Source organism: Myotis yumanensis, unplaced genomic scaffold (assembly GCF_028538775.1).
Source record: "Myotis yumanensis isolate MYYU_CA2020_CCGP unplaced genomic scaffold, mMyoYum1.0.hap1 SCAF_3, whole genome shotgun sequence".
NCBI classification, from domain to species: Eukaryota; Metazoa; Chordata; class Mammalia; order Chiroptera; family Vespertilionidae; genus Myotis; species Myotis yumanensis.
The window spans coordinates 22637636-22647210 of record NW_027223754.1 but is presented as its reverse complement, the minus strand read 5'-3'; positions in this window follow the sequence as shown (position 1 = coordinate 22647210).

Sequence of the window (9575 nt, the reverse complement as noted above, 5' to 3'; positions counted from 1 at the left end):
TTCCGGTCCAGCCCCACTTACGTCTCTGGATGGCCCAATCAGCGCTCACGTCTGAATCGTCTCACCCAATGGACACTGAGCGCCGCGGGGGCGGGGCGGGGCGGGGGCGGTGCAGCGGAGGCCCCGCCCCTCGGCGACGGCCATCTTGGGGAGGTCGCCATGGTCACCCTGGGCGCTGGGCCTTCTTGGCGTCGGGCCAGTGCCGCCGGCGACCCTTCAAAGACGTGTCGCCTGGTCCGCTGCTGCCCCCGCCCTAGCGGGACCCTCTGGAAGCAAAACAGGCGGCCTGCTCCCTTTCAAAATGCCTCTCATTCCCCAGTCCCCGCCGTGGGAAGAGCTGTGACCCAGGATTTCCGTGCGCAGGGACCAGGGTGAGAAGCAGCGAAGGCGGGGGACCTCGCTTTTGTATCTCAGACATTCTTGTGAGGAACCGCTAAGAGATGTACAAGGCTCGGCAAGCTTCAGTGTATGGTTCGTTTCCGCTTGTCCTCCTTTAGACCAGGGCGGTCCAAGACCGATGGGAGCCACATAGGAAATTAAAAAATGTCATCGAGTAGGCACCTACAAAGTAAAAGCCTAATGATACATTGTATTTAACGCAATATAGCCAAAATAAGGTTTCAACATGTAACCGATAGAGAAACTTCAAGTGAGATATTGCAGTTTCTTTTTATCGTATTTAGCTTCCAAAATCCGGTGTAGCTTGGACCTGCAGCCGGCCTCGCTTGGGGCTGAAGCCACCTGTAGCCAGTGCTACCTTGTCAGCTCCTTTGTGCAGCTCCGGGCAATGCGATGATGGGAAACGGGATGAGGAGCTAGACAACAGGGATTAACCCAACCAGGTAAAACACGAAACTGTCAGATGGCGGAGTGTAGGCGCTGTGGGCAAGTAGAAGGAGATCACGTTTGTTAAGGAAAGCACTTTTGGCCGTATCTTTGATTCTCCAACATTAACGCAACTTAAAGAAGTGGATGATGTTCTGTTGGGGAAAGGGCTCAGGTTTGTTCTGCAGGTTGCCTTGAGGTGACTGGAAAAGTAAGGGCAGTATTCTTCCTTTCTTCTCTCATCCTTTTCCCAGACCTCAGGGACGGAAATGGAATTTCACACGTTGGGTCCTTGCCATCAAGGACTTCCTTTGGGGAAGTCTCCATTTACCAGGCACACAAAGCTAGGGTTGTCAAGGACGTTAGGAAACGTTGTTTTCAAATGTTTCTGGACTTAATTTCTATTCCTGCCAAAGTGATAAAAATTTAAAAATGAGCCCTAGCTGGTTTGGCTCAGTAGATAGACCGTTGGACTGCGGACTGAAGGGTCCCAGGTTCAATTCCCGTCAAGGGCACATTCCAGGGTTGTGGGCTCGATCCCCAGTGTGGGGCATGCAGGAGGCAGCTGATTAATGATTCTCTCTCATTATTGATGTTTCTATATATCTCTCCCTCTTCCTTCCTCTCTGAAATCAATAAAAATATATTTTAAAAAATTTAAAAATGACAAGAATAGCCCTTCATGGTGTGAATATAATAGATGTTTGCTATAGATAGGGACAAGGGGATTACGGTGATGGGAATCAGTGAAGGGATGTGTAGAGCAAGGACTGGGTGAACATGAAACGCTTAAAGTGATATGCTATTTGGAAAATATTGAAAAATAACACAGGTCAGGTCTCTTCTTTGAATTACAAGGTCAACTCCCCAACCCTAGCCATCATGGCATATATGTGTGTAGCTCCCAAAAAGCCATCAGGAGAGTGATTTAAACTTTCAAGCCAATAAGGGCAGTGGTGGCAAGATTGGGTAGAGGTGGCATAGGAGTGGCACAAGTTGAATCTTGGTTTTGTCACTGAACTGTGATCTTGGATAAGTTACTGAAATTCTCAGTCTTTCATTCATAAAATAGAGTCAATATTCCCTTCAGAGTTCCAGTAAGAATCAATCAAGAGAACATGTTACAGCCCTGGCTGATATGGCTCGGTTGTGCGTCGTCCTGTGCACCAAAAGGTTGCTCCTTTGATTCTTGGTCAAGGCACATGCCCGGGTTGTGGGCTTGATCCCTGGTGGGGGCTGTGCAGGAGGCAGCTGATCAATGTTTCTCTCTCTCTCTCTCTCTCTCTATCCCTCCCTCTCTCTCTGTCTCTCCTTTCCTTTCTCTCAAAATAAATTTTAAAAAATCTTAAAAAAAAGACAATGTGTTACTCACTTAGAAGACTGCTTCCCCCAAATCAGGTGCAAATGTTCAATGAGTGTGAGTCTGCCCACCCCTGCTTATCCATTCAGTCAATATTTATTGAGGCATTTCTCTATAAAAGGTACCTTAGGGAAGACCAAGTTGAATAAGACTGGCTTTACTATGGATTCGTTTCTAATATGCTTTTTATCTTTAACATTCTATGACCTTATGAAAATGGATGTAAGGACAAAAAGATCATGGTGACTCCAGTTCATTATCACTTCACATTTTCCAATTTCTTTACTCCTTTTTAAACTTTTATCCATTTAGCGATTTTAGAGAGGGAGGGAGGGAGGTAGGTAGGTAGGTAGGGAAATATTGAGAGAGATTTGTTGTTCCACTTATTTACGCATTCATTGGTTGATTCTTGTATGTGCCCTGACTGGAGATAGAATCCGAAATCTTGGGGTATTGGGTAACAATTTCTTTGTTAGCTGTGCTTTTGAATCAACTTTATTCCACCTTTTTCTTCTTACTATTTTACTTTCTTCTCTTCCTCTTCCTGGAACATCAACCATCTAGTTTAACATTTCATCCTTCCCTATGACCCAATCTTTGAAAAATGCAGGTCCAAAATCACTTTATCACTAGTTAACTGTCTTTAAATTTCTTCAATAGTTTGCAAGGACAAAGGGGAAAAGAGAAAGATTAAAAAGCCAAATACCCAGAGGAATAAATTTCATAGACAATCTAAAACCTAGTATACTTATTCACCATAAATGCCATCAAGCTTTTAAAACATTTACCCCTGTAGTGTAAGGCCACGAATTATGAGAAAAACCTTTTTGGATTTTAAAATTGTTTCCTCTGAGCTTACTGTCTTTTGGGGGGATAAAAAAAGATAAAATAGAAAATTACTGTTGCCTGGTTACTTGGCTCTGAAGAAAAATGGAGAAATAATTCTCCTGTCCCAGTTTAAATGAATTCAGGTAGAGTAACCATGACAGCAACCCCTCAGCAAACACATGGTCACATCTGGCTTTTGAAATGTCAATATAGACTCTCCAACCCTAGACTTGGGGAGTACCTTTAGAGATCATTGTCTTTCATATATATAGACTGACATTTAAACCATAGAATCTCCCCAATTTCTGAAGACCATCAGAGAAAAAAAAAAAGTTATCCATGCTTATCCCTGTATTTATTTTCTACTTGCAGAAAGCTACTTCTTCCCATTTCAATTTTTAGCCAGACTTAAGTAAAATCTTAAAAAACACTGTATTCTGCAAGCCAATTTCCTTCTCTGGTCTCTGAAGAGTCAGAGAATACCTAGCCAACCATTATGCAACTTTTATAAACATAAGGCTGCTAAATTTCCCTTCTGCCTCTTTTGGGGTCAACCCATGAGCTTTATCTTTTAACTACATTTTTCTTTTCATTTTAACATTTTGTTTTCTCTCTAGCCTTTTCAAATATTTTCCTAATTAGATCCTGGAACTCAGCAATTCTCTCAATAGGGCCATACCAGATTGTTTCCTACATGTTACATAGGTAGAAGTATGTATTCTCAATACTGTGTTTGCTGCATTGCAGTGGTTTCCTTCTCCTCGATGTGCTATCCTGTTTATAATCTTATTCTGTTATCACATATGATTTTCCATTTAGTGGTACCTACTTAATACTTTTAGCCTGTTTTTTCCAGATGACTGAAAATAAGTATTTTTGAACAGATATACACACTAGACACAGTGCTAACCCCTTTAAGTTCATTATTTCATTTAATTAATTCAACCCATTTTATAGATGAAGAAACAGACCCAGACAGGTTAAGGAATTTATTCAAAACCTTATTCCTCAGAAGTGGTAGAGTTGGGATTTGAGTCTTGGCAGTCTAATTCCAGTATCTACATTCTTAACTTACCCTTTCTATTGCAAGTTCATATAACAGGTATAATAGGCTCTCAAACCAATAAAGTTTGGGAGCACCATTAAAAAACCTGAGAAAGCCTGGGCTGGGGTTGTCAGATTTAGCAAATAAAAAGACAGCTAGAGAGAGAAACCAAGATGGCGGCATAGGTAAACACCGGAGATTGCTGCCTCGCACAACCACTTCAAAAATACAACTAAAAGACGGAACAGACATCATCCAGAACCACAGGAAGGCTGGCTGAGTGGAAATTCTACAACTAGAAGGAAAGAGAAAAGCATACCGAGACTCAGGGGAGGTGTGGTGCGGAAGTAAAATACAAAGGTGCGGAGGTGCATGCGGAGAGGGCTGGCGACTGAGGACACGATTGTCTTTTTCAATCAGGAGGGAGTCTCAAGCTCTGAACTCCAGTTCCGGGAGAGTCTCTGGGGACCTAGACTCATACGGGAGAAACGGGACTGTCTGGCATCGGTCGGAACTTGAGGGCAGCTTTCTCTCAGAGGCGCTCGCAGGGAATGCCGGGGCCTCTGAGGGCAGGACTGAGAGCAGCCATACTGCTCGCTCCACCCGCCCTGTTGATCCACTGGGACCCCGCCCCGCCCAAGCCATGCACGGAGGCTTTTGCATATGAAAGGCCTGGCCCTTTGTAATCTGAAAATTACTTAATAAACTGCAGCTGGCCCAAGGCCCCAGGGCAACTTGCATTGCTTTACAGCTGGCTTCTGCTGGGTAGCCTCAGGCAGAGGCTAGATTAGCACCTCCTTAGATCCAAGAGCCAGTGTACCCAGTGGTCAGAGTGGGACCATCCAATTACAACTCAGATCCATAAGGGACACACTCAGGGGGCAGACTCAGTGAGCACCAAAGCCCCACTGAAGCAAGTCTTCCCCCATAAGGGTGTCTTCAGCACAGAAGTTCTCCCACTGTAGACACAGCTGTTTCTCACAGCCAATTGGCCTGGAGGTCAATTCCTCCCAGTGTTACCTACAACAATCAAGGCTTAACTACAAAAAGACTGTGCACAAAGCCCACAAAGGGGTGCACCAAGAGTGTCCACCTCAGGTAATTGGGGAGGCTGAGCCACTGGGCCCTATAGGACACTTAGCACAGAAAGCCACTCTATTGACACAGCAAAGCATAAAAAATGCCGAGACAAAGAAACAGGACACAAATGACAGAAATGGAGGAAAGCAAACTCTACTGGATGTAGAGTTCAAAACCACACTTTTAAGGTTTTTCAAGAATTTTCTAGAAACTGCCGATAAACTTAATGAGACCCTCAAGAAATCTAGTGAGACCCTCGATGTTGTGATAAAGGACCAACTAGAAATTAAGCATACACTGACTGAAATAAAGAATATTATACAGACTCCCAACAGCAGACCAGAGGATCGCAAGAATCAAGTCAAAGATTTGAAATACGAAAAAGCAAAAAACACCCAACTGGAAAAGCAAAATGAAAAAAGAATCCAAAAATACGAAGATAGTGTAAGGAGCCTCTGGGACAGCTTCAAGCGTACCAACATCCGAATTATAGGGGTGCCAGAAGAAGAGAGAGAGCAAGATATTGAAAACGTATTTGAAGAAATAATGACAGAAAACTTGCCCTACCTGGTGAAAGAAATAGACTTGCAGGTCCAGGAAGCGCAGAGAACCCAAAACAAGAGGAATCCAAAGAGGACCACACCAAGACACATCATAATTAAAATGCCAAGAGCAAAAGACAAAGAGAGAATCTTAAAAGCAGCAAGAGAAAGACAGTCAATTACCTACAAGGGAGTACCCATACGACTGTCAGCTGATTTCTCAACAGAAACTTTGCAGGCCAGAAGGGAGTGGCAAGAAATATTCAAAGTGATGAATGCCAAGAACCTACAACCAAGATTACTTTATCCAGCAAAGCTATCATTCAAAATTGAAGGTCAGATATAGAGCTTCACAGATAAGGAAAAGCTAAAGGGGTTCATCACCACTAAACCAGTATTATATGAAATGCTGAAAGGTACCTTTTAAGAAGAGGAAGAAGAAGAAAAAGATAAAGATACAGGAGAGAAACCAAGATGGCGGCATAGGTAAACACCGGAGTTTGCTGCCTCGAACAACCACTTCAAAAATACAACTAAAAGACGGAACGGACATCACCCAGAACCACAGGAAGGCTGGCTGAGGAGAGACTCTTCAACTAGAAGGAAAAACAACAGCATTACGAGGCTTAGAGGAGGCGCAGTGTGGAAAATTTAAAGGTACGGTGGTGCGGTGGTGAGGTGGTGCGCGCGCAAAGCGGGCTGGTGGCTGAGGACGCGGTTGTCGTTTTCAATCAGGAGTGAGTCTCAGACTCTAGGCTACAGATCCGGGCGAGTCTCTAGGGACCCAGACTCAAACGGGAGAAGCGGGACTGTCTGGCTACGGTCCCTCCGAGGTTTGCAGCGGTTGTGGGGACAGAGAGGCAGAGCCCCTGGAGACGGACTGAGAGCAGCCATAGCTGCTCCCTCCCCCCGCCCTGTTGAGCCCGCCCCGCCCAGGCCCTGCGCAGAGCCATTTGCCGATCGCCTCAGGCAAAGGCTGGACTAGCACCTCCCCAGAGGACTGAAGTTTTCCACACAGCTGATTCCTACAGCCAGTCGGCCTGGTGGTCAAATCCCTCTAGTGTTAACTACAACAATTAAGGCTTGGCTAGAACAAGACTGCGCACAAAGACCACAAGGGGGTGCACCAAGAAAGAATAAAAGATGCGGAGACAAAAAAACATGACAGAAATGGAGGATATGGAGCTAAGAACCGCAATTTTGAGGGCTTGCTATAAACTTGAGCAGAGCCTCACGAAAACTAATGAGACCCTCGATGCTACGATAAAGAAATTAGAAAGTAAGCATACACGGACTGAAATAAAGAATATTATACCCAATAGCAGACCAGAGGAGCACAAGAATCAAACCCAAGATTTGAAAGCAAAAAACACCCAACTGGAAAAGCAAAATGAAAAAAGAATCCAAAAGTGTGAAGATAGTGTAAGGAGCCTCTGGGACAGCTACAAGCGTACCAACATCAGAATAATAGGGGTACCAGAAGATGAGAGAGAGCAAGATATTGAAAACCTATTTGAAGAAATAATGGCAGAAAACTTGCCCTACTTGGTGAAAGAAATAGATTTACAATTCCAGGAAGCGCAGAGAACCCCAAACAAAAGGAATCCAAAGAGGACCACACCAAGACACATCATCATTAAAATGCCAAGAGCAAAAGACAAAGAGAGAATCTTAAAAGCAGCAAGAGAAAGAGACTCAATTACCTACAAGGGAATACCCATACGACTGTCAGCTGATTTCTCAACAGAAACTTTGCAGGCCAGAAGGGAATGGCAAGAAATATTCAAAGTGCTGAATACCAAGAACCTACAACCAAGATTACTTTATCCAGCAAAGCTATCATTCAGAATTGAAGGTCAGATAAAGAGCTTCACAGACAAGGAAAAGCTAAAGGAGTTCATCACCACTAAACCAGTATTATACGAAATACTGAAAGGTATCCTTTAAGAAGAGGAAGAAGAAAAAGGTAAAGATACAAATTGTGAACAACAAACATGCATCTATCAACAAGTGAATCTAAGAATCAAGTGAATAAATAATCTGATGTACAGAATGAACTGGTGATTATAATAGAATCAGGGACATAGAAAGGGAATGGACTGACTATTCTTGGGGGGGGGAAGGGGAATGGGAGATTCAGGAAGAGACTGGACAAAAATCGTGCACCTATGGATGACGACAGTGGGTGGGGAGTGAGGGCGGAGGGTGAGGTGGTAACTGGAAGGAGGGGAGTTATGGGGGGGAAGAGGAACAAATGTAATCTGAACAATAAAAATTTAATTAAAAAAAGAAAAAAAAAGAAAAAAAAGAATAAATTATAAACTCTAAGTCCTATGAAAAAAAAAAAAAATAAAAAAAAAAAAAGATAAAGATACAAATTATGAACAACAAATACACATCCATCAACAAGTGAATCTAAAAATCAAGTGAATAAATAATCTGATGATCACAATAAACTGGTGATTATAATAGAATCAGGGGCATAGAAAGGGAGTGGACTGACTATTCTGGGGAGGGGGAGGAGGTGTGTGGGGGATGCGGGAAGAGACTGGACAAAAATCCTGCATCTATGGATGAGGACAGTGGTGGTGGTGGGGGGCGGGGCGGGGGGGGGGGTGAGGGCAGAGGGTGGGAGGGGAACCGGGTGGAGGGGAGCTATGGGGGGAAAAAAGAGGAACAACTGTAATAATCTGAACAATAAAGATTTAATTTAAAAAAAGACAGCTACTCAGTTAAATGTGAATTTTATGTAAAAAATGGATAACTTTTTAGTGTAAGTATGTCTCATGCAATATTTTGGAGATACTTATGCTAAAAATTATTCATTGTTCATATGAAATTCATGTTTAACTGGGCATTCTGTATTTGGCAACCCTAGGCTGAGCATCTTTTCAGAGTAGAGAATGGGACTTTTTCACTGAATTGATATTACAATGAATTATGGGGCAATTAAAAGTATCTCTGCCCTTTGGAGCAGAATTGCAGTGGTGTATGGATTCTTTAAAATTATAAATCTCTATAGTACCTAACAAGAATTATACAATGTTCCCAAATTAGTTGTTTATTGTTTCTACATTGATAATGGGGTTATATATTCATATGAATATCTTTTTAGGACAATCTTGTACTCAACTCACTAGGCAGGGATATTTTATTTCTTTATATCATCTATCCTAATATTAGCTATTGCTAAATTTCACTTTAATAAAAAATAAATACAAATACTCATTTTATTTAGCAAGACTAAAAATAAAACTAAGATATAAGTTCACATCTTTGGTGTTGTCCAAAACAATCCCTCCAGCTGTCAACCCAAGGCAATTAATCCAGCATATCATTCATTTATAGAGGAATTACTATAACAAGAATCATTTTTCAGTTACAAAGGGAGTCAATAAGCCCTCAGGGCTCTTTGAAACTAGATTTAGTTTGATTATTTAATCACCTGCTTACATAAAAGGAGAAATGAAAGGAATGAAGATCCTTACCCTGGCCAGTGTGGCTCAGTTGGTTGGAGCGTCATCTCGTACACCAAAAGGTGGTGGGTTTGATTCCCAGTCAGGCACATACCCAGGTTGCAGGTTCCACCCCAGGTTGGAGTGTGAGAGGCAGCTGATCAGTTTCTCTTTCACATTGATGTTTTCTCTCTCTCAAAATCAATCTACACTAATAAAAGAGAAACATGGTAATTAGCGTACGACCGCTACCTTTTTCATTGGCTAATCAGTGAGTATATGCAAATTAACTGTCAGCCAAGATGGCGGCCGGCAGCCAGGCAGCTGGAAGCAAACATGAGATTCGCTTGCTTCAGTGACTACAGACTCCAACGTTCCCCCGCCTCACTTTCCGGCCTCTCAGTTGCAACTCTAAGCAACTATCTACTATGTTGCAAATA